Source organism: Anopheles funestus, chromosome 2RL (assembly GCF_943734845.2).
Source record: "Anopheles funestus chromosome 2RL, idAnoFuneDA-416_04, whole genome shotgun sequence".
Classification (NCBI taxonomy): domain Eukaryota; kingdom Metazoa; phylum Arthropoda; class Insecta; order Diptera; family Culicidae; genus Anopheles; species Anopheles funestus.
Genome location: NC_064598.1, coordinates 79,553,089 through 79,580,541, shown reverse-complemented (window position 1 = coordinate 79,580,541; position 27,453 = coordinate 79,553,089). Strand labels below are relative to the sequence as shown.

At 41.5% G+C, this 27,453-nt stretch overlaps 1 protein-coding gene across 10 annotated transcripts in view; it reads left to right on the top strand.

Annotated features, from left to right (window-relative positions):
* Window positions 1–27,453, top strand: part of LOC125762658 (zinc finger protein ush) — a 146,978-nt gene that overhangs the window by 86,811 nt on the left and 32,714 nt on the right. The window lies entirely within an intron of this gene.

Here is a 27,453-nt window from a genome sequence, read left to right as displayed (position 1 = left end):
TCAGATCATCTTCTTTCCTATTCAGCATTATCATACACGCTCTGATGATGTTTTCTGCAGAACTATTTCCCTACAAAGCATTCAATCTTGACACTTGGCTCATAGTTCTATCTATCTTTTTTTCTCCTGCATATCCTCCTGCGTATCGTACGACGTCTCACTGACTTTGGAAGTCGTTTTGTGAAGTATAAATTTCCATGTCGTTATCTGCACCGAATTGGTGACGTACTGTCAACCCTGGGTGGGTTAGTGCAATCCTTCCAAATCGGTAAGATGAACAGCTCTCCCGTACTGTCTCACTGTCAGATTCGGTGCCCTGACAGGGTCTGCTGGATTACTGACGACGAGTTAATCCCCCACAAACCCCGCCTGCGATGCCATCTTCAGACATTCATCTCTTAATATCGGTGCCTTTTTTTGCTTCTTCGTGAGCACAACCGTTACATCAACTGTCGCTATCGTTTTCACCCACCTGTTTGCGTAGAATGGCATTTACATCACAGCGAATGCTATCGTACCGGTGACAGATAGCTAGTTATTTTCACCTTATTTTCAACCACTCTACGCTACATACTACGCCACTGTGCAATGCAAATAAAAACTTTGCTCACCTTCCTTCTCCTTAGTATGTATGTACGGAGTGTCACATTGTGCTTATAGACGCGGGCACCATACCATTTAGCATCCGGTGTAGTGGATAGTATTTGCAAAGGATACCATTATCCAGGTGTCTGCTTACTTTTCGTCTATCCGTGCTGGTGGCCCTCTGTCCAGCGGCTAGATATTGCACCCACTTCAGGTATTAAGGGTGCGCACCGCAATCCTTGTGCCCGGTGCGACGAAATGTCTGCGATAAAAGTCCCGAGATAAATCTTGCTATCTATGGCAAAACGTACAGCATTACGTTCTGCTCCATTTCGCCTACGGAGACATGGGATAGGTCTCGAAGCAGCTGGACAAACACAACGCTCGCAGTGTGGAATGTCCAGAGATGTTTCTTGTTTTCACACCTTCGCATCACATGTAATCTATTACCGGTGCTGAAGATAATTCTACATTCCTAGGTTATTCCAAACCTATTCATTTCTTTTCCACAAATACTTCCCTTTCGTCCTACTAAGTTATTCATGGAATGGAAATTTAAAAATATTCAATACTAAGCTGAATAAAAAGCAAACAAACAAAAATATGTCCAAGACGTTGTAGCAAACTTTTGACCGATAACGATCCCCCCGCAAAACCCTCAACACACTATCCCTACAGCACCGAGCCATGCTTCACAATGGTGCGCCACTAGCAAATAAGGTACACACGTTTTACAAGCCCTCTACCACTGGCCATCGACATCGACATCTGCCGGAACTTATCTGATCTTATCTGTACAAACGTTGCTGTTGAAGTTTTGATAACAGCCTATCAACATGGCTCATGGTTCGCCTCCGGAAAACATTCATCTTCGTACATGCTGTCTACGAGCTTAGATGGTTTTTTTACAAGTTTAAATAGAACTTTCTTGTGTACTTTTAAGCGTATGTGTACATGTTTTGTTTTTTTATGCAACGCACATTTTCTTTTGTACAATTGTACTCCGGAATAAAGTTTTAAGCTTTACGGACGAGCTGGATAAAAAAACTGTCTGGCTATTTGATCTTGCAAATATCTTGTCTAATATCTTGCATTAATTTAAACTCAATCCTGTTCATATACGATGTCGTCATTCCGTAATGATAATAGATCGATCTAGAACACGCTAGTTATGATGGATCTTTCAGAGTCTGTATGTTTCAAAGAAGTCTTCTTACAAGTCTTTTCGATCGAGAGAAAAAAACACATTGCTGCGGCAACCAAAAAAACAAAGTCTTCTTCTTATGTGTATTCGTTACGATCGAGAGAAGTTTTCCGCCTCGAATCGAACCATTCGAATTCCTTTTATCGACAACTGCGCCCTCTGCCGGAGAGTGAAGCGGAGTAAATGTACACTGTAAAATATTAGGTTTTGAAAATATCGTTATTTTGTGTGTTAATTTATTTTGGCACATATTTTGCATTTATTTTTTATGTAAAACAATGTTGGTATATGCACACAATTTTATGTTAAATTTATGAAATAATTACACATCTTCTTCATATATTGTTTGGTCGGCTAGCACTATTTAAACTATCTCTTTGTGAAACTACAAGTTTACCATATTAATCCGTTCATTTGTATTTTTCAAAACTCAATAGAACATTTTCTACTTCACACAACTATTGATTTATTACAAGCCTCATCGAACGAATTTGCCGCAGTATAGCGACATTATCGGAAGTGAACATAAAAAAACCCCCTAAACCAAACCAGCGCTCTTATCCCGTTCTTGTGGACAAATGATTTTTCAAATGAATGAATCCAGCTCAACACCTTAAAAGAATGTAGGGAGTGTAAAAAATGTGCACCTATTTCAAACTGGCAACAAAAAAGGTAGAGGAATTGAACAAGCAAGCTGCCCCGTGTAAAACAGCTTCCCTGCAAGATCGGAAGGCTTGTGTGTGTTTGTGTTTTTTTTAAATTCTCCTCCCACAAGTCTGGAACGCTTGGGAAACAACCCGGTACGGGCACGATAGCAACACAAACACATAAAAAACACACTCGGAAAAATCGCATCAAAAGGACACAACGTAGATGTGGGATTAAACAAAAAAAAACCTCCCACCTTAAAAAGATGGAACGAGGAAAAAGAAAAAAAAAAAAGAAATCCACGCCGCACACACATAAAAATGGCATCATTTAATCATTCCTTATCGCGTGTCCCCCGGTGTGCTGGCTGCTGCGCCATGGAGAGAAGGGTAGCAAATGGTACTCCCGGGATATGAGTTTAAGGCCGCGAACCGCATCGAACCCAGGAACAGGCCAAAAAGTGAGAGAGTTAAATAACACACACACACACCCATCCATACACGTGGGCGGGAAAAAATGCCCCAACATCAGCCAGCTAGATACAGCACGGGTAGGACACGTGCCCAGATTCTGTCTCCTGTTTCTGTGCTGCGGACCGGCGCTAGCTGCGATAAGCGTTACCGGTTACGCTGGTGTTCCACTCGTTCCCTGTTTTTCACGCCGTACTGTCTCCCCAACTCGGCAAAGCAATAGTCCTCGGTCCCAGGTGTACGCACACCGAAGAAAAGCCGCGGAAATATCCACTTTAAAATGTCGCGTTCGCGTGAGCAAATGGAAGGGAAAGAAACTATACTTCAACTATTATTTAATCCACTTCTCTGCAACCGATGGTACCTGTGTGGACTAGCCACCTGCACCGGAAGGAAGTGAGGTAAAAATCCTCGCCGGATAAAGTGACTTACCGAAAATGTGGAATAAGATGAAAAAAAAATCATGCTGCTTTGAAAAAAAAGGCACGATAAGAAACTGTTATATATAAAGTACTTTACTCTATGCAATGCTTTTCTTTTTCGACCTTTGCTATCGTTTCGCTTTCGTTCGTACCTGGTGCTTCATCCACCGCACAACTGCCGGTCCATCATCTTCCCATTTGATGGCAGCTTAATCCGCAAAAGCGAGACGACGATGGGGTCAGCAAGATGGCTAAACTTCACCGATGAGATGCCCATTGCAAAGTGCCGGTAAAGGTGCATAAAGGCTCTAGCAATGTCTAGCGTAGGGTTCAGCCGGAGGGGTTAAAAAAACGGAAAAGGTTTATGTGCGAAAAAGAAAATAAAAACGATCACACACACCTCGGGAAAAGACCGGTAGGTGCAAGATTGTTGTTTTGCCCACTTATTGACCATCGGCTTATCGGGTTACGGTACTAAATGGAAGTATTAAAAAAACTCAACGAACTTTAAATTTATATTAGTATGCCCTCGACAGCAACATTAATTTTCCGTTGATTGTTTTCAATTTAAAAAAATAAAACACCGCCACCTATCGGTTGGTTAATGAACTAAGATGCTATCAGCGCCATATGGTGTTGGTGATAAAAAAAATTAAATAAAAAAAACTTAATTTCGAATTAGCGTACTGGCTCCTTATGAAAGCACCACTAGAAGTGGATAAAGCAAAACGGCACAATCACATCGCCTACAAACCATCTCCGGGAGCCGTTACGGGTAGACGGATGTTGCTGGAAAGGCGTACGATAAGGAAACCGTAAGAAACGTACGATCGAAACATTCATTGTACCGTACCGTGAAACTAACGGCTAACGAAGGTGCAACTGCAACAGCATTCAGTTCGCCCGTGGGTGGTTTGGAAGTTTCTTAGCAATTCACCACCATCGCTGTGCGAATGTTGCGCCCGGCTTGGGCAGAAACGGTACAGGAGCCATTGCAAGTTTGCATCTTGAAGCAAACGCATAAACCTTCATAGCGGTGAAGCAAATGTGCTACAAAATGGTGACACAGATAAGGGTTTGGAAGTTTGTTTTTTTTTTGCCTATAAAAATAGTGCTTCCTTATCGATTGCAGTTTTTGGCGCGGCACACGCCCGCACTACGAGCGCTTTTGCATTGATTGTCCTTTTTTTGCAAAATGTGTGATCTTCTTCACTTCGTCCTTTCCGTGTGGTGGAAATGTTTTTTTCCGAAAAATGGAAAAAATGCACAGATTCGAAGGTTCTTTCCTTAAGCGGTAAAAAGGAAGAGAGTAAGGTATCGGACAATGGATTCACTATCAGATTTGTTCACGAGCGTATTGGCAGGCGTAAAATTATAATCGTATTTCTGTGATATTCCAACGGAGAACTAACGATTTATTTGTCACAATACCTTTCTGATCAGAATAGATAGCTACTTAACTTTTATTTATTTTCCGTTAGGACGGCCAGGCACAAGAAACTTTACGTAATGATTTATAAAATAAACTAGCTTACCCGGCAAACCTAGTTTTGCCCTTAAACATGCGTTTTGTAAATAAAACAAACATTTGGAGTGTTCAATCTTGATTCGTGTGGTATTATTAGAGTGGGCTAGAATATCGTTGATTAATTGAAATTTCTTAAATTATTGCCAAAGGGGCACCCGGTGGTGCATGTGATAAACGGCGCCCGTCCACACGGCAGGACCGGGTTCAAATCTCATCCGGACCGTCCCCCCGTAGCAAGGACTGACTATCCAGCTACGTGGTAAAATAAGTCTAGTAAGCCAGAAATGGTCGGCGTAACCTGTAAGGTCGTTCAAAGCCAAGAAAAGAGAGAGAGAATCCAAATGATATTCCCAATCAAAGCAATTTTTCTTCTTTTTTTGTGGCTCTTCTTCTTTTCTGCTACTTCAGGAGACATTTCTGGCTTTCCACATCTACCACCGAGCCGCAAATCCCTAAACAGCATTTTTCAATTATTCACACACTTGCGTTTTACTTATTTATCACTCATTTTACGCTTTAAAGAGTAAAATTGCAAAAATAAATCGTCATGTGTACCTACTTTGATTGATTTATTCGTTAGACCTTTTTTGTTTCAATAGTGTTCAACATTATTCGTGTTGAAAAAATGGCTATGCCTACTTGATAACTTTCGTAGGAAAAACAGAAAAGAACTCATAATATTGGCCAGAGGCCACCTAGCGAAACGAAAAGTAGCGGTAAACCTATTCTCATACCTAACGAACGTTCAGCGAAAATTTCATACAAATCGGTTCAGCCGTTTCGGAGGAGTTTGCACACTAACACCGCGACACGAGAATTTTATATATATAGATTTAAATAAATAAATATAAAATATTACTGTTTTGGTAACGTTATAAAGAGATATAAACTCAAAAGCTAACTAAAAAATTTTAAATGTGATACTTTCAACAAATTAAACAATTACAAAACAACAAATAACAGTAGGAAGAAAATGAGAGAAATTAGGCTCCACAGAAGATGATCTACATCGTGGAATCGTACTCCACATCCACACACTTGCACGTTGCAAATGTCCATCGAAAGCAAAATGATTAGTCATGAATCGAGAAAATATTTTGATGAGTGAACGATCCACGGCCGCTGCGACACTTGTGGAGAGACCAAGCATAGGAATCGTGCTCAACCGAATTCATCATGCTTCCCACATGCTCTCTCATCGAGACAGGAAAGGCTATAGGGAACCCTAGACTGGACTGTGGCCTGTGGAGCGCTGGTATGCACTGGTAGACCAACCAACCAAACCAACTGTCTCTAGAAGCGCTTTAAATTTTCCTATTATTAAGGGTTATTTGTCAGTATATTGATTCGAAATTTTTATTCCACCTTCTGGAAATCGAAAGCTGCTAACAAATGTATACAAATGTAGTCAAATTTTTGGATTTTTTGTTCTTCATGAGCACTACAATATTTTTTTCTCCGCGGACCGGACTTTGCCGACCCCTGTTATAGATGATGTAATATAATATATACGATACACGATGTTTTAAAACCTGAAGAAAAAACACAGAAACGAAAACAACACAATTTTCACGCATAAGAAAATTAATACTTGACGAAATTTAATAAATTGGCCACCTTCACGCAGATATCTAATCGTATTGCGATTTCAATATCATGATGCAATATCTGGTCCCGTACGAAGGACTGTTGAGGGTCGTTGAGCCAAGAAGAGCGCGAGAGAGAGGGATTTGTGTGTAACTGTCACTCTCAATTAGCACAACTCATTCATAAGCTGCAGGACCACGTCAGTTGAGTTTTTTCCTTCAAATTTCCACAGTCACTCAAACACACAAAAAGCCACAAAAAGCGTCTTACACCTGAAGTCATCACTCAAACACACAACGATCACAGAACTTTGGAACCAAATGCGCAGAATCGTAGGATCACCCCATGCTCCAGGGGTGGTGTATCAACGACAGCCCAGAAAATGCAATACACCGAACTTCGAGAGTGGTTCGATCAATCACAAACACATAAACAGCTTCTCATCTTCAAACCAAAAATAATCATGTCTAAGGAAATGCGCCCCCCTCCTTTGTATGGGAAGTCTCCCCTCCCGCGAGCAATAGCATACTGAGAGAAATTAGCGCGTGTGCGCCGCTCTCGTTGCACTCACAGCGACACTCAGTAACGCAAGTGCTTGGATACTCGATCTTCCCATTGTCTACGCAACATCCGATCGGGTGATACGATCATTATCAAGCCAAGTTTCGGGTTAATCAGACGTCCGTTGTTTTACTGCTATCGTGTTTAACGTGTTTTTGGAAAATGTCTAACGGATCGAAGAAGAGGGTAAATGCTGATGAAAACTCCAGCATGTCCGAAAATACGAAGAAACGAAGGACAGCAAGGAAGATCGAAGAACAGCCACTGGAGGAGCAAAATGGAAATATTGTCGATTGTGTCGCCGCATCCACCGAAGATCGTCCGCAGAGTGAAGGTGAAATTTCGTACACGCTCGCACCGAAAAGAAACGCCAAAAGCGTACACGAAATGACGCTAAAACCATCCACCAAAAGTATTTGTGATCGTTGTGGGAAAACAATAGACAACAAGTTCCTAATCCTCCACAGCACACGGTGCCGTCCTCCACTGGAAGTGGTACAACTGACACCGGAAGAAATCCTGCCCATCGATACATCGTCGGTCGATTAGAAGCGCAGCAAAAAAAATGTTCGAAGCACATTCGTTTAGTACAAAAATTGTCAATTGTGAATGTGTACATAATCGTTTTGTTTCTTTTTGTACGGACATACATGCGCGTGGAACTGTGTAATAAATTAAAATTTTTGTTTTTTCTTCTCTTTTTGTGTGTGTGTTTATTTTTGTGTAGTCTCATAGATGCGTGAAATTAAATTTCAAACCCGAAGCATATTCGATAGCAAAACAACCTATGCGTCACACATTGCAGTTGTCGGCTTGTGACGTTGTTTCGCGTAAATGCAGGCCGTACGTCGGCATCATGCATTGGAAGTTATGTTTCGTTATTTTGTGTTTGTAGTTGTAATAGGTAACTCCGATTAACTTTGCTTTCCATTTCCGCACGCTTCAACTTTGCTTGCCGTTTTTTTGTTTCGTGCAAATAGTTGAGCGTTGTTAAAGCTTGTATTTTGTACCAAATTATTAAATATTACACGATCACAGCTTGTGAAACTCGAACGAATCCTAAAACATATTTTAGAAAATCACCCCCTATTACAGAAAACGTGAAGTTGCGTTCGACGTCTCCCGCTTGACCGTGATCTAATATGTGTTTGTCTATTGTCTGGTTGTGGTATGCTTTTTTCTTGTTTGCATTATTTGGTGAAGGTTCATAAAAATATCTCATGCAAAATCAAAATAGTCAAAAAACGATCTTCACTCTCTTCCGCTACTGGCTTTACATTCCGCTTAGTGGTGTTTTGGTTTGGTTTGCGAATGTCTCAACTGATAATGGGATGAACGAAAAGCAAAGCGAAAAAAAAATTCTGCAGCGCACCACACGTTTGGTTGTTACTGATGTCATTAAACGCCAATCGGTGCTATGTGTGAAGTTGAACGTTGTCGCGTGCATCTGATTTATATTTCGTGTCAGACTGACCGATCTTTACGTTTGACCACGGAAGCAGGCCAACAGTAAGAGTGTACTGTGCGTTTACAAGATGCGCCATGTGAGCTAACCGCGCAAGAAGACTCGAAACTGATACGTTGTTTCTTCTGTTTGTAATTTTGATGAAACGGTTGTCTAAAGCACAGATAATAACTCGCAGAATGGTGTTTATTTAACTGTAACTTGACGTGCTATTTATATGCACTACAAAACATGTCAATCTATAGAACATATAGCATAGAACAATTTGTCTACCTTTCGTTTGCAATATCATCGCTTCATTCATGTCGTTTATCAACCGACAAAGCATTGAAGTTACTTTAGCAAACCGCAAAATGATCCCCTAACACAGGCCTAGCAGCAAACATATACATTGCTTTTGGTTCTATTAATAAGCTGGAACGTAGTGCACATTTGCCATTTTGCCCGATCGTATGTTTAATGTTCCCCATCTTGTAAGCATCATTCTCTTGTCTGTGTGATTGTATAAAGAGAGCGCAAGTGTCGAAAAAAAAGCCTACAATACACCAGTTCCGGCTACGACAACTATTTGTAGTGGTAGTAGTGAATTTAGTGTTTATATATGAGATTATTAATAAACATGAACATTTCGTATTGTTTGTACAATGGGTTCTCTTTGGTGCTTTCCTTATTATGCTTAACTTTTTACATAGCTGGCGTTTCGTCTTTTCGTGTTTTTGTATCTGGTTTCTTCGTAAAAAATAAAGATATAAATTCAGTGGAGCGCCGATTATCCGGGTACTTTTTATCCGGCCGTCCCATTATCCGTGCAGCTCGGAAATGACAGTTCCGAAGGTTAATTGACATATGAAATGCAAAACTGATGATGGCAAGAAATAAAAGCTTCAATAGGGAATTATATAATTTGCTCAAATTCGAAATAAAAGAACAGATTTACTTTGCAAAGTGTAAATAAGGAAACTAACATCTAGCTTTATAAAAAATGTCTACCCATTACACAATAAACACAAATATTTATCAATAAAAGAGTTGCGCCTATTATCCGTGATATTCGCTTATTCGGCAAGGGGTGGGTCTCGATGAGCACGGATAATCGGCGCTCCACAAAAAAACAAAATATAAAGTTATCTATATCGGTACAGTGTAATGAGATTGTGATAAGATAAAGAGACATGTCAATAAACGAGATATCATGATAGACTCTAATTTGATTTGGATTTATTCAATCTGAAGGTTGAAATCCTGACTGCACGGTGCATTCATTATGAACACGGTTCATCTCCATTGATGACAATCCAATGCTTTCTCCATTCGCGCACGCACACACACACACACACGAAGCAAGTAGCGCACGCACGTGCCGCACAAAGGAACGTGGCAATGTGTTTGTGAGGTAGCATTCTAGAACATATTTTGCTGTCCCCCCCTCCCCTTGCGCTAATGCTGCACGTAGTGCCAATTCGGCTCGCCATGTGTGCGCGTGTAGTAGTGTGCGCTGGATGCCGGCCGGTGCTTTACGTGCGATCCGGACTTCAGTTAACGTTTAGATGCTGAAGCGATAGGACAGCCAGAGTTAAGACAGCATCTTGATTCGTACTATCGTTGTCTTCTACTGTTCTTGCGTTGGTTTAGTTGTTTGCACCAGAATTAGAAGAGTGGAAATAGTGAACATTAAAGCAACACCGTCAGATTAGTCAGGCGATCGATCAGTTGAAGGTCGCGAAAGCTGCAATCTGGAAAAGTATATTTATACGCTGAGTGTTTGCGTGTTTGTTCCTAGCTTCGGTGTAAACGGTTGCAACATAACCGAAAACCCTTCAAACGCGTTCAAAAGTTGGCAACAAAAAGAGGTTTCTCTTACTATAGAACATTAAACTATTCCATGTCAGTGACGTTATACCAGGAGTGATAAAATGCACCGCACTCACACGAACAAGAATCCAGTTCACAAACGATCCTCCCGCAACAGGGTGAAAAACGCTTCGAATGAAATAAAGCAAGGTAAGGCAAGAGATCGAGGGAACAGTTTAAGTGCAAGATGTGCGACACAACCAAGAAAAAAAACTACACACTAATCGTACCAAAGGGCTTGAAGTGAAATTCGTATAATTGTTAATACACTACAGCGCACAACGTACGTTTTATGGGCTACAATTCAAACGATCATACATTGCCACAAACGAGTATTTGCGATGAGCACAACATATCGTTGCTGCAGCGAAAAAGCGAAGATGAATAGTTGAGTAGTAGAAAAAGTGATAATTTCAAACATATGGAATGTGTGTGCTTGTGTGTTAATTTTACATTTTCCAACCTTTTTGGCTGATGGTTGCTGCTATGTAAAGTTGAATTGTGTTTGTATGGAGCGCGTTTTAGCTGCCGCCGTTTGACATTTATTAACCAGGTTGGTTGTGTGGTTGTGTGAATGTGAATACAGTTTGGCAAAAGCAAAATGTGATTCGTATAAATCAGTGAATGAACGTACGTCGTTTCCTTCAATTAATCTGCAGTAGATCGTACCTGAACATCAAAACTGATCAATCAGTCCATCAATAAACCATCCATCTACCGATCAAGAACCAATGTACAAATGTTACAAATATTGTTCCATTTTTTACCAAAAAAAAACTCATCTCGTTTGTGCTACGATTAGTGAGGTAGATATTTTTTTGCTCCAGTTGTGAATGATTTATGCTAGAAATAAATTGCCTTTTAATGTGAGAAGTAGACACATCTCAAGGAACCTAAATCAGCAGCAAATCTGCATCGTGGTTAGAACAAGTATTGATATTTTTTTTAAGTATGTGTGCAATTCATGCAGATGTCAGCTGCATTGAAAGTGTGTGCTAGCAGTTTCGTACATGTCCACGTTTAAAATTTTAATGTATTATTGGCAAACTATGTTTTTCTTTATCACTCTTTCTCACCAAATTAATTCACGTTTCTGTGTGTAGGAAACATTATCCCAGTTCCTCGAGGCTTTCACTGCCTATTTGTGGTGTCAGTTTGATGTACGAAACATTTTTTTTCGTGCAAACATTTCATTTGCGATACATCAAATCTAATTTACGCAATAACTTTACATTATTGCGCATTAAAAAATTATAAAGAAAAACTCGTGGTTGTTAATTGGAATGAATTGAGTACATTGGAATGAATTTCGTGTTTATATGCTACAAATTTTCATGCAGAACTTTTCTACAGTGGTGTTCACCCAGCCATATGAATAATTGTTCGAAAATAAATGGAGGCGCATGGTATTTTACTACAAAGAGAACTAAAGAGAACCAACTCAATGGAGGTGATTATTTGCTAATTGACACGTTTTTTTTTCACAAAATAGTTTTGAATTTACATGCTTTAATGTTTTTTTCATTCAGATTGTTTTGTTGATAAAAATTGAACTTAATTTTAAAATTTTCAAATAAAGAAAAAACTCACTTGTACGATTTTTGCGCAGTTGCCAATTGTAAAAAAAACTGTGATCGGTAGCATTTTGCGTTCATGCTTGTAAAGCAGCCAATTGCCAATTGCCATCTTAGCTCGTGGCTCTATTTTATTTTTTTTTTATATTTTTCAATTAAACCACTCAGTGCGAATTTAACTGTAAAGGAATCAAAGCTTAGGTATAGTGCTCATATGTTTAAAAGGAATGTCACCAGTAAAATACAGTAAACTTCAATAAAGGCAATTTATTTCTGAGCTATTTATAATAGGAAAAATCCAGCAATGCATTTGCTAAAGATAAGCTAATATTAAATGCATCCTTTCGCAGCAAACATCCAGCAAAAGAATGTGTTAGTTTACACCATGTGGAACCGACACGCTGTTGGAACTTATGAGGTAGTGAAGGCGGAATCTATTCCTCCCGTGAGCAGTACCAACGATAATGAAGAATTGGATCAGCGCGCGTCTACAACGGAAACGGTACAGGTAATGGAATCAGCTTGTGTACTTTCAACTGAAACGTTACCTGAATGTGAACGCGTGCTTACTCCGTCCCTACTTGGACAAACTGATGCTGTGAACCTTCCACCAAAGGTGGACCATATTTTGAAGGAGCAACGAAACCATGAAAACCTTTCCACACGTAGCGACTCCGATCGATCTGACTGTGAATCCGTACCCATTGTTGATCCAAAAATGTATTCAGATAGAGAGTGTGAAATTTATACGGCAGGTAGAGTAGCGATTAAGACAAATGACAACTCGCATGAACCAAATGTGATTAAAACGCTTACCATGAACACAAATTTGCCATTAGAGTTGAACGAAGATATATCGCCAAGAATTAATTCAAACGTTACAGATACAGAGGAAGTTATGGACAGTAGCCCGATGGACCGATCTAGCAGGGAGGTTCTCGAATCATTACAGATAGAAATTGTCATGGATAACCATTCGGAAGTTCAAATTGAAGATCATGAAGACAATCCGCCAGCTGTGGGTGAAAGCAATGCTATTAAAAGTGATTCTTTTTTGCCGAACGAGGTGAATTTGTTTGAGCAATGTGTTCGATTGGAAGATCATGAAATTCTTCCATTGCATGAAGAAAACAAAACATGGAAAAATTTTGCTTTTTCGGGTGCAGATGTTGACGGGGTTGATTGCAACTCGGAATATTTACATGATTCTGCAGAATCGGTTGTATCGGTAGTAGAAGATAACAGGGACGATTACACACGAAATTCGCCTACAAGCCTACAACATTTTTCTTCTGATTTGTTTGATGACGAAACGTGGAATAGTCACAAAGAACAATCCAACATTGATTCACTTATCGAATGTAATGGATCATCCGAAGGTAGCAATAGTGGAGCTATGTTAAGTGACTTTGCTACTACAACAGCACACGCAATGACAGATATAGAAATATCTCTTGCAGATCAAGAAATTTTCACTGACCAAAACATGTCTCCTTCTGATACGGTTGATGTATGTGGGAATTCAGAAGCAAGTAATACTTCATTTAATAATGATTTTACTCATCAAACACTAACAGCTGAAAAACATAATGAAAGTCAAATTGGCCATACTCAACGGGAAACCCATACAGCAGTGCCCGTTGTTGACAACTTTTCCGAGCATCCTAAACTTAGCGTAAAAATAAGTCTTGCTGTGATCACTTCAAGAAAGTGTTCACAGTGGATTGATGCAGAAAATGAAGCCTCATCGCAAAGCATCAATCTTGCAAAATGTGGTAGAGAAATTTTGAAACGGACGTATGGTTTAAAAGACTGCGTTGTACCGTGCAAATTACCAAACCTGTGCCTAGCATCCCAAGCTTTCCCTTCCTTGTGTAGTGATAGTGGAGCATCCTATTCAGAAAGTAAACACTCCGACCGCAAAAGGAAAAAGAAATCCAGCAAAAGATCGAAATCGAAGCGTAGAAAAGTAAGGTTTTTCGAAATGGAAAATATCGATGAAAAACTCCTACTATATGGTGAGGGTCAATATTCGGACGAGAATAAAATGTCTGCTATTGAGTGTGAAAGCGCAAGAGGCGACGAGGATGATGATGTTCTAATGAATGAAAGTGATTGTAAGAAAGAATGCAAGAACCACATTTCTTCATTCCACAATACAAACTATAACGAATCTAATCACTCAAATATTAAACCACAAATCGTTGAAAGTGTTCCGGATAACAGCTCCGATGGAAACGAACAAATTCTGGCCGAAACCGAAACGTTGGATACCGATAGCTTGTCAGCCAAAATTGATGGTACAGAATGTGAAGAGCCCGAATCAGATTATCGTCCTTGTTCATCGTTGCAAGAAGATAATGCTGAAGATCATGTGGGTATTACTGATTCGCGAAACAGTTTGAACAGTTCTTTGGATTCAGTAGCGCCAGATCTCAGTATGAATCACGCTCATAAAAATAATATTATTTGGAAAACGCTCGTTAGACCTACGGCGATCTCACGATATGCGAAAACCATAAAACAGAAACCTGAAGAAATCGCCGACATGAATTTGGAGGCAGCTTTATCGGAACATTGCCCGCCTTCAGCGATCGAAACTGAAAATTTCCCACCAGACAATATAAATGTTGAACCTATAGAATCATTACAAGCAAGCATCAATGAGAAGCTATCAACCAAAAAATCATTTTCAGAGCAAGATAATCAAATTCCCGCAAATGTTGAAATGATCGGGTATAAAGATGAATGTAACGCTTCGATATTTGTTTCATCCAAGGAAATAAATGCCTATCCAGCTAGCGCCACTTCATTTGTCGGGCATTCCAGTCAAGTAGGATCTCTTGAAGATGTTGCTACAGTACTGAATGCAGAAAGAGAGCATAATATTCCAGCTGACTCCGATCAAAATACTACCGAAAGTACTCCAATTGTCGATTGCCCTCCCCCTACAGCCAAAACTACGTGTGACAAATCATCCCATCCATCGATTGATGTGGGCTGCAATGCTGATGAGTTTGAGTATAGTGCCGCAATGCCTGAAGGAACTTCATCGGAAGTGTTGCAATTGATCATATCGGATAACAATATGAATAAATCTCCGCCCAGCACAAATGAGCCTTTATTGCAATTGGAAAACGACCAGCCTATCGTTACCAGTCCTTCACGAATTCTGCCTTCGGCTAAAGAAACTTCTAACACCACGCAGAATGGCGAAAAAGTCAATGCAAGCAATGATACTCCCAATAGCCGTACTAGTAGCAATACCGCCAGAAACATAGATCCTAGATCTATACAACATGAGGAATGGGTACATCATGGTAATCAGTTTCAATTATATAATCTTCATAATCTTATGCAAAATATACAGGATGGAAATATGCAACCGGACAATTCACAAGACGCGACAACAGTGAACAATGGCAAAGCAAATAATCAATCCAACTGTGAACTCACTTCAGAATTGGTTTCACAAGATATAACTGTACATGATCGTGATTATTCTGTGCAAGCACAAATAAATAGACAACCCACCAATCCGTCTGGGTTACGCTATATTTCCGTAACACAAGGAGTATGGCTAGCAGTAGAACCAGAACAAAATGGACTATTTCGCTGTGACATTGTCAATGATAATCTTAATCGAATTTTGACTTCAACGATATCTCCATCCGATATGGCACAACTGCAAAAGGATCGAGAAAATGCTGCAACTTTATCTCAAATCCAACATGATCAAACAATGTCTTTCCATGGTGCAACCCATATACCGCATTCGCAAATGCAATGCATTCGTTCACAGGATCAGGATTTAAAGCTCGCAGAAAATGTAAGAAAAAGCAAGGATTCCAATCAAGCAAATTCTCAAACTACTTATCAATCGCATTCAGAACAATTTGCAACATCTACGCCTCGTTCGGAAAATATCGCACAATCTTTGTGTGAGCTTCAACGAATCATGCCTGCATCACAAATTGAAGATACAATGCAAGCCTCTTCAGCAGCAATAATCAGAAGCTTAACTGAAATTGCAAGTACATTACCTCCGCTTGTTCAAACTCCTTTGGCAGAAACTTCTGTACCACAAATCCTAACAGATGTAAGCTCCCACAATGCTGATATGCATAACATGCGTCCTCGTCAACATACCCCTTGGCCTGTGACCAATACATTACCCGCAAGTGTTCCAACACTTGCACAAGCAACTTCTCAACAACAACTGCAATCAGGGTCGATTAGATCCCAAGATTTGAGCTCCCACAATGCTAGTATGGCTCCACCCCAAAATGTTGGTTTTCCCTTTACTAACATGCCTTCTCGCCTAAATACTCCTTTTCCTGCGACCAATACATTACACGCAAGGGCAGAAACTCCTATAACAGGAGCTGCTGATACTCCATCGCAAACAGGATCGATTAGACCCCAAGATGTAGGCTCCCACAATGCATCCCAAAATGTTGGTTTTCCCTTTGCTAACATGCCTCCTCGCCAAAATACTCCTTGTCTTGCGACCAATACATTACCCGCAAGGGCAGAAACTCCTATAACAGGAACTATTGATACCCCATCGCAAACAGGATCGATTAGACCACAAGATGTAAGCTCCCACAATGCAGCCCAAAATGTTGGTTTTCCTTTTGCTAACATGCCTCATCGCCTAAATACTCCTTTTCCTGCGACCAATACATTACCCCCAAGGGCAGAAACTCCTATAACAGGAGCTGCTGATACTCCATCGCAAACAGGATCGATTAGACCCCAAGATGTAGGCTCCCACAATGCATCCCAAAATGTTGGTTTTCCCTTTGCTAACATGCCTCCTCGCCAAAATACTCCTTGTCCTGCGACCAATACATTACCCGCAAGGACAGAAACTCCTATATCAGGAACTACTGATACCCCATCGCAAACAGGACCGATTAGACCCCAAGATGTAGGCTCCCACAATGCTAGTATGGCTCCACCTCAAAATGTTGGTTTTCCCTTTGCTAAAAAGCGTAACATACGTCAACGTCAACATACCCCTCGGCCTGTGACCAACACATTACCCCCCCGGGTTGATACACCGGGATTCCAAACAGGTTCGATTAGACCTCAAGATGTAGGCCCCCACAATGCTAGTATGGCTCCACCTCCAGATGTTGGTTTTCCCTTTGCTAAAAAGCGTAACATATGTCAACGTCAACATACCCCTCGGCCTGTGACCAACACATTACCTCACCGGGTAGATACTTCGGGATTCCAAATAGGATCGATTAGATCCCAAGATGTAAGCTCCCACAATGCTAGTATGGGTCCACCCCCGAATGTTGGCTTTCCCTTTGCTAACATGCATAACCTGCCTCTTCGTCAACAAACTCCTTGGCCTACGATCAATACATTACCCTTCAGGGTTGATACACCAGGATTGCAAACAGGATCGACTGGACCCCAAGAAGTAGGCTCCTACAATGCAAGTATGGCTCCACCCCCGAATGTTGGCTTTCCCTATAGTAACATGTATAACCTGCCTCTTCGTCAACATACTCCTTGGCCTACGATCAATATATTACCCTTCAGGGTTGATACACCAGGATTGCAAACAGGATCGATTAGACCCCAAGAAGTAGGCTCCTACAATGCAAGTATGGCTCCACCCCCGAATGTTGGCTTTCCCTATGGTAACATGTATAACCTGCCTCTTCGTCAACATACTCCTTGGCCTACGATCAATACATTACCCTTCAGGGTTGGTACACCAGGATTTCAAACAGGATCGACTGGACCCCAAGAAGTAGGCTCCTACAATGCAAGTATGGCTCCACCCCCGAATGTTGGCTTTCCCTATGGTAACATGTATAACCTGCCTTTTCGTCAACATACTCCTTGGCCTATGATCAATACATTACCCTTCATGGTTAATCCACCAGGATTGCAAACAGGATCGATCAGACCCCAAGATGTAGGCTCCCACAATGCATCCCAAAATGTTGGATTTCCCTTTGCTAACATACCTCCTCGCCTAAATACTCCTTGTCCTGCGACCAATACATTACCATCTCGGGTTAATACACCGGGATTGCAAACAGGTTCGGTTAGACCCCAAGATGTAGGCTCCCACAATGCTAGTATGGCTCCACCCCAAAATGTTGACTTTCCCTATGCTAACATACCTCCCCGCCAAAATACTCCTTTTCCTGCGACCAATGGGGAACCCGAAAGGGCAGAAACTCCTATAGCAGGAGCTACTGGTACCCCATCGCAAACAGGATCGATCAGACCCCAAGATGTAAGCTCCCTCAATGCTAACATGACATCACCCCAAAATGTTGGTTTTCCCTTTGCTAACATGCCTTCTCGCCAAAATACTCCTTGTCCTGTGACCAATACATCATCCGTAAGGGCAGAAACTCCTATAGCAGGAGCTACTGGTACCCCATCGCAAACAGGATCGATCAGACCCCAAGATGTAGGATCCCACAATGCTAACATGGCATCCCCACAAATTGTTGGTTTTCCCTTTGCTAACATGCCTCCTCGCCTAAATACTCCTTTTCCTGCGACCAATACATTACCCGCAAGAGCAGAAACTCCTATAGCAGGAGCTACTGGTACCCCATCGCAAACAGGATCGATCAGACCCCAAGATGTAGGATCCCACAATGCTAACAAGACATCACCCCAAAATGTTGGCTTTCCCTTTGCTAACATGCCTCCTCGCCAAAATATTCCTTGTCCTGCGACCAATACATTACCCGCAAGGACAGAAACTCCTATAACAGGAGCTGCTGATACTCCATCGCAAACAGGATCGATTAGACCCCAAGATGTAGGCTCCCACAATGCATCCCAAAATGTTGGTTTTCCCTTTGCTAACATGCCTCCTCGCCCAAATACTCCTTGTCCTGCGACCAATACATTACCCGCAAGGACAGAAACTCCTATATCAGGAACTACTGATACCCCATCGCAAACAGGACCGATTAGACCCCAAGATGTAGGCTCCCACAATGCTAGTATGGCTCCACCTCAAAATGTTGGTTTTCCCTTTGCTAAAAAGCGTAACATACGTCAACGTCAACATACCCCTCGGCCTGTGACCAACACATTACCCCCCCGGGTTGATACACCGGGATTCCAAACAGGTTCGATTAGACCTCAAGATGTAGGCCCCCACAATGCTAGTATGACTCCACCCCAAAATGTTGACTTTCCCTATGCTAACATACCTCCTCGCCAAAATACTCCTTTTCCTGCGACCAATACATTACCCGAAAGGGCAGAGACTCCTATAGCAGGAGCTACTGGTACCCCATCGCAAACAGGATCGATTAGACCCCAAGATGTAGGATCCCACAATGCTAACATGACATCACCCCAAAATGTGGGTTTTCTCTTTGCTAATATGCCTCTTCGCCAAAATACTCCTTGTCCTGCGACCAATACATTACCCCCCCGGGTTAATACACCGGGATTGCAAACAGGATCGATCAGACCCCAAGATGTAGGCTCTCACAATGCTAGTATGGCTCCACCCAAAAATGTTGACTTTCCCTATGCTAACATACCTCCTCGCCCAAATACTCCTTGTCCTGCGACCAATACATCACCCGGAAGGGCAGAAACTCCTATAGCAGGAACTACTGATACCCCATCGCAAACAGGATCGATCAGACCCCAAGATTTGAGCTCCCACAATACTTACATGACATCACCCCAAAATGTTGGTTTTCCCTATGCTAACATGCCTCCTCGCCTAAATACTCATTTTCCTGCAACCAATACATTACCCACAAGGGCAAAAACTCCTAAAGCAAGAGCTACTGATATCCAATCGCAAACAGGATCGATCAGACCCCAAGATTTGAGCTCTCACAATACTAACATGACATCACCCCAAAATGTTGGTTTTCCCTATGCTAACATACCTACCCGCCCAAATACTCCTTGTCCTGCGACCAACACATTACCCCCCCGGGTTAATACACCGGGATTGCAAACAGGATCGATTAGACCCCAAGATTTAAGCTCCCACAATGCTAGTATGGCTGCACCCCAAAATGTTGACTTTCCCTATGCCAACATACCTACCCGCCCAAATACTCCTTGTCCTGCGACCAATACATCACCCGCAAGGGCAGAAACTCCTATAGCAGGAGCTATTGATACCCCATCGCAAACAGGATCGATTAGACCCCAAGATGTAACCCGCAATGCTAACATGGCATCACCCCAAAATGTTGGTTTTCCCTTTGCTAACATGCCTCCTCGCCTAAATACTCATTTTCCTGCAACCAATACATTACCCGCAAGGGCAAAAACTCCTAAAGCAAGAGCTACTGATATCCAATCGCAAACAGGATCGATCAGACCCCAAGATTTAAGCTCCCACAATCCTAACATGGCATCCCCACAGAATGTTGGTTTTCCCTATGCTAACATACCTCCTCGCCAAAATACTCCTTTTCCTGCGACCAACACATTACCCCCCCGGGTTAATACACCGGGATTGCAAACAGGATCGATTAGACCCCAAGATGTAGGCTCTCACAATGCTAGTATGGGTCCACCGAAAAATGTTGACTTTCCCTATGCTAACATACCTCCTCGCCCAAATACTCCTTGTCCTGCGACCAATACATCACCCGTAAGGGCAGAAACTCCTATAACAGGAGCTGCTGATAGTCCATCGCAAACAGGATCGATTAGACCCCAAGATGTAGGCTCCCACAATGCATCCCAAAATGTTGACTTTCCCTATGCTAACATACCTCCTCGCCCAAATACTCCTTGTCCTGCGACCAATACATTACCCCCAAGGGCAGAAACTCCTATAACAGGAGCTGCTGATACTCCATCGCAAACAGGATCGATTAGACCCCAAGATGTAGGCTCCCATAATACATCCCAAAATGTTGGTTTTCCCTTTGCTAACACGCCTCCTCGCCAAAATACTCCTTTCCCTGCGACCAATACATTACACCTGGGTGTCGATACAGTGGTAGTGGCAACTTCTGAACCGCAATCACAAACGGGATCGACTAGACCCCAAGATGTAGGCTCTGACGAGGCTCACCCACGAGTAGAGCAAATATTGCAACATAATTCTAACCAACAACATCTTATCCATAATCCGCCTGATTTGGAAAATGCATTGCCTGCACTTGAGCAAATGTCTAGGTCTACATCAATATTGAGAAGAACTTTGGAATTTTCCTCACAAATTTCTTCCGTGTCCCCAGTTACACTGAGTGCATCTGTACAAACTCCTATGCCCGAAACTGTAACATCACAACAGCAAAAGAAAAATGATAGGCGTCAAAATGCGAACAATCGTGCTAGTAGCCGTAATGTTCAAAATGCTTCACATGACAGTAATTCATCACTTTGTTTACATCATCCACAATTAACGGAAATATTGGAAGAACATGTTGAAACTCCCTCTGATCTTAAAATTAAAACATCTAAGCGAAAGCCCCGTAATCAAACATCTAGGCCTTCGACAAGGAAATTGCCTATGTGTGCAGAAACTCCAATATCTATGACGCTACCAACTGGGCCATCGCTACCAGGAGTTCTTTCGTCACCGTCGTGTGAACAAAATCTTAGGCTGTCGCCTAGTACATCGCCCCAACGTATACAAACTTCTCTGCATGAAACTTCTGACTCACAATCGAACGTAGGATTACTTAGACCCCGAGATATAAACTCTCTCGTAGCCAGCGAACGTAACATGCTAAATTCTATGTTTTACTATCACACATCATTTGTTTCTCAACAACCACAATCAGAAGTAACTGGACCATCTCAACCTTCTCCGCTATCAGGAGCTCAAAGGGATTCGACAAATACATCGCCAGGAAGTTCGGAACCACAAATACAAATAGGATTTATTAGACCCCGAAACTCTCCCGTTGAAAGCTGGCATCAGATTCAAAATAAATAAAACTAGATTGTACTCTACATAGCTTTCGTCGGTAACAAGGTTTGAAGACCATGGTCTTCAGTACTAAAAAAAAACTGCAGTTCAAACTGCTTATTTGTGTAATTGTGCATTGCGTAAGGCTGTTCAAACTGCTATGCGACAATTTCTATGATACAATTGTTATTGGGAGGTATACAATAGAAGACGTTTTCTTGGGCAAATTTGAATGCCTTTATGATCAAAAATGCGTCTAAAAAAACTTTAAATTCAATAAAACAGTTGACTTTTAAATTATTTGCACAGGCGGATTGTCTCAAATTCGATATGAACTATGGAATATTGATGAAGTTTCTCGTATTGGACAATCGACATATACTAAACGGGTTTATCAGACCAATGATATTATTAATCCTTGTTACTTAATGTTACTTCAAAAGGTGTATCTCAAATTTGTGGACGTTTGAATTACTTCATATTACTTCACATTGTACGAACCTAGCCCTGTTCGAAATTTCATTCATCGCGTGCAAAAAGGTGTTCTATGGTTTATGTTTTTCTTACTCTGCTAACGTCAGAAATTATGCGTTCTTTGTACAAAAAGTTTAATTAGCATCTTAATGCTCTTTGGGCTGTTAACGCTGTAAGATATTGTGATAACCGATGCTAAGAAGCATTTCAAATGTATGTTCTAGAATCCAAATGGTAGCTATGAAATAAGATAATGCGAAAAACTAACTAAGGCACAATCAGAGAAAAGATTTTCTTAAATGCAAGAACTAGTAAAATAATTTGTAGAATAGGCATAAATAACAAGCGTATGTTCAGATAAAAAAAACGATTAGATAGGTCTGCTCAGTAGGGATGATCAACCGGGTATGGGTATTTTCGACAATGTGTGAAGGTAGTCGATGTTCGATGGTTGCCGAGCATACAGTTCCCACACTAATGGAGATGGAAGGAGCTAATGGAGTACCTGAAGCGCATTCATGGAGCTGAGTGCTTTTGCGGAATGACAGAACTTAGTGATGTGAATTGATCGGAAAAATATTGTTGTAATTTATTAAGATAAGATAAACAGTTTGCATATTCGGTCTGCTTGTGTAGTAAATCCTCAAAGCTCAAACAAAGCTGAATGTGATAATGCATGAGCGATGCGTATGTCCAAGAAAAATATGTTGTTATTTGTATTGAAAATTGGAAAAAGCATTCAAAAATAAAGTTTGTGCACAAGCTAAAAATTATTGGTAAATAAAAACTTGTCAAGCGATAATCATCTTTGAAACCGGAATACGGTTCCGCCAGTCAATATAGAGTTGTTTTGCATCTTCTTAACCATAATACATCCGCAACAACGTAAGTATCAAATATGAAACTTGTTACATATTCCACGACATCATTCCTTCTTCCGACATCCTACTTTCCACACAATTATTTCTGGAGATGTTGATCGGTGAACCGGTTTCACTATTCTTGCACTAGCATTGCTAGTAGAACCGCTTATCTAAGCATTAAAATTCTAATTAAATTATGGATTCTACCATCCGTTTTATCTCGGTCAGCCACCTCAACCGGACTTATCTGATGCTATACAAACGCAACTCTTGCATGTGTAAAACCTTCCCCAGGGAAAATGGGCCAGAATTGATCTTGTGTAAGGACAACAGTCCCGCCTTCCACTCTCTGGGGAAGTTAAGCCGATCCTACCAACGCTTGATGAAGGAAGCCTTCATTGAGACGACCTTTTAATGTCCCCCAAGAAGAGAGCAAGAAGTCGGTCAATTTTCTTAAATGCCCATTACCCCTGTGGCAAGTAGAAACATAGCAAACTGCAAACGTTTCGTTTGCTGTCTTCGCCCAACAAGAAAATACCGGCCGGTGAGGGCTCCGTATGCCCGGTTCGCAAAAGGACAGTGGACGTAACCTTTATCCCTAGTAAGCCCTCGACGATTAGCTGGCAAAGGAACAACGCAACAAAACCATCCACTGTCCACCCACCTTACCCAACGTGTGTACTGTTTCTAACCACATCATCATTTCTCGTGAAATCGTTTAAAGCTTTCGCACACGTACGAAACGAACGAGCTGGATGCTGATTGGGCTCACCCTTGTCCTGTACATTGTTTGCACACAACGTAAGGTGATTCTTCTCTTGACCCCGAACAGCGCCGGAACGGCCAACAGAATGGGTGCCTAAACTCCACACTTACATTTTTCCTTGGAAGATATTCATCTCCTTCTCGAGAGAAGCGGTTCGGTTGGCAAAACTTAAAATTGAAACTAATGGCACAGCACACTTACAAGCTCGAACCGGGGGTCTTCATTTGCTCGAGACACTTTACAAAAACGAGATGTGATGTATGTATCTGTGATCAATGTTCACTCTGCTGGAAGTTATTGCCTGCAGCTTACTATGCCGGTGGTGCACAGTGCTGATGGAAGACGCTGGGTTCGTTGGTGTGAAGACATTTGTATGACGGGTCGGAAACGTAATGAAACAACAACAAAAAACTTTCTTATCAACTAAACTCCCGTACTGGAAAATGAGTCTGAGTTAGAATCTGACAAAGAAAACGGTAAGAAACTTTGCACCCATATCAGGTCACATAACTAGTCTGCTCGGAAGTATTATCACGTCGTTGTACAAATCTTACCAAATCAAATAACTTAGAAGGAACAATTTTTGTGTTTTTACAATACCATGTACAGTGGAAAATTCGTTATCATTTCAAATGGAAATTTTCCCCAAAACCATATCCAAGGATTTTTTGGACACGGGCATAAATGCAGAAAATTTTCCCACCCCCTCAAGAACATTTTAACCCCCCAGAAAGGGCATCGGAATGAGAAAGTTTTCCGTTGCTTATCTCGGTTCTTACAATTATTCCAATCATGTGTTGATAAGATAAATTTAACTGTTCCTTTGCGAGGTATAGATGTGATCTTCTACGTTCTCGAAGAGACATGCAATGTGAAGAAAATAGACTTGTTTGTTGGCCAAAAATACTAAATGATTGTCTAAGAAATATTTCATTACATTTAAGATTTTTTGTGTATTTATTAGGCGTAAAATAGAAATGGGTTTTTGGAAAGAAAACACTGCGTGTTATTAATTTTATTCGTAAAGATAATTATTTTTTTTTAGTAAATTTCAATTTTAAAGAATAGTTTGTTAATTAAGAAATTAAAAAATTATAATATTCCTTACATATTTAAAACCAATGTTTGCATACCATCATCGCTTACCGTGTGAATTTCGCGATCTTTTCTAAGGTGAATGCTCATTTCGCCGGGCACTTATCGCAGACCCACGTGAAGTCGCGCTTACTTCTAGCGTTCTCGAGACATCTCACAGACACATGGAAACACTCCATTCCGTTCCAACCTTAGCTGTGTCGGTGACGAGTGTGGTCGAGCATTCGACCACAGCCACCCAAACACACTATCGTCTCTATCGCTACGATCAGACCGGATGAAGGAGAGCTGAAGGATGAAGGGGAAAACGAGCAGGGAGGATGGAATACGGAAAGGGTGTATGTATGACCGGCCCGGTGTGTCTTGGCTTCTAGAGATAAAGACGATAGAAAGTAAACATAATTTATATATGAAGGAAATGGGCGGAAAATGTTCACACATACGTACGGTACGGGTGAAACTTGGTTGGATCGTGTGGTGGAGGATGGGGGAGGGTATTGTAGCAAGCAGCGGATAAGGTGGACCAAAAAGGACCATCGTCTAGGGAAGGATCAAAGCGAAGGCCAGCTTGGTTCATATCAGCATCTTTTGCTATTGCACTCATGCTCTGTATTAAGCAAAACATCAATTGTGTCTGTGTATGTGTGTGTGTGTGTGTGATGAAGTGTTGTTGGTGGAGGTAGGGAAATTCTCCTCCCCATACACACACACATACACGTACAGTATCCTGGCAAAACGGTGATAGGGTGCTGCTGCCTTTAAGTGCAGATGAGATAAGACTTCTTTCGCTTCCTTTTCTTCAACGTCATCTCTCGGTTTGGAGCGTGGTGCCATCGTCACACATCGGGTGTGAGGTGACAACTCCTTACTATAGCAAACCACAAAACCTGGCAAGACGGCAAGATCTCGTTGAGTGAAGAAAACAGGAAACCGGCCCCAGACAATAAGCCTCACACTCACTCACCCACAGCCAAGTCCGGTGAAGGTTGAATTGTACGGGGCCGGGAACAACTAATGCTGTTGCTACCCGTGCCGTGTCGTCTGCTTGGTTTTTTTTTTTCTTCTCCTCAACCGCTTGCAAGCTCCGATCTGAAGTAGAAGATACGCCTTACCAAACGTACTAGCGTAAAGGGAAAAATCATGAAGCGTCCAGAAGCCACTCGGTAAAAGGCTTGGCTGGTGGTATCATATTTGAGAATGCGGGCCAAAGAAACAGCTCCACAAAATGGGGAAGGTTTTCTTCATTTCTAGGATGCTCCAGCGGACAGCGATTCATCGGCCCAGTTTTTGGGACTATCATCACGGCAACACCCGATGGTGGGGTTGAACACTCGGGTTTTTTTTGGGGGAGGTTATGAACGGGACACGAGAGAAGCATTCAAAAATATAAAATTAATGGTTTATAAAGTTTTGGAAAATATAAACCTGTGGCCCGGTTCTTATCGTTTTGCCACACCATCCCCGTCCCGGTAGTGAGGGGACGTATTATCAGGGAGTCTTGCGAGATGCCAACAGCAACCCAGGAAACCCACCGGTTCCACCGTCTCGCACATGCATGTAGTCAAATTTTGCAACCGAAGCGTACTCTAGCCCTTATGGCTGGCAAACGGTAAAGGCCAACTGTCTGGCAGAGATATGCCACATCCTTTCGTCTTGACTGACTCCTGACTCGCATACCATGGTATGGAACGTCCCCATGCTACCTTACCTTCTTAGCATGCTAGACAGAGATGCCCCACCGCTTGGAAGAAGTTTTTCTTGGCTTGACAACAACACCCCACTTTAAATATTTTGGATGTGTCGTATATCTCCTATGGGATGGAAAGACAATTCTCAGCCTGCATGTGTGTTTGTTGCTTACCTCTTCTGTTCTCTCGTACTGTTAGCTTTTTTGTCAAAAAAAAACTCGGAAAATAATTAACCCTTTAGGACCGTAAGCCATCCAAGACTAAAAATGCCAATACAACAGAATATTTTGGCTTTGTCGGGGTGTAAAATAAGGCTGTGAAATAACATTTGCCGCCTTTGACAGACATTTAATTTTGATTTTTGAATTTTAAAAATATTGTTACAATAACAATAATATAATAGTACAATAATAATTGAACAATTGGTAACGATTTTTGTAGAAGGGGAAAATGTTTCCCTTGGGCGTGCAAGGGTTAATCAGCGAATATGTGGACAATGCATAATGAACTGTGAAAAAGTGTGCGCATGTGTGTGTGTAACATTCGCCGCCACACGATGCCTGTTGGTTTAGGAAAACCGAATCAGAAAGCACATCAAGAAATGACGAAAAGGTATAGGCGATACTCCACAAGAGGGTAAGATATCAGAACAAGATGACATCAGAATGACGCGCACTTTTAAGAGTGTGTGCCATTGCAACGTTTTTTTTTAAATGATGGGGTTTATTTTCGTCTATTAAATATAGAAAATGTCTTGGCATCAACGAGCTGAAG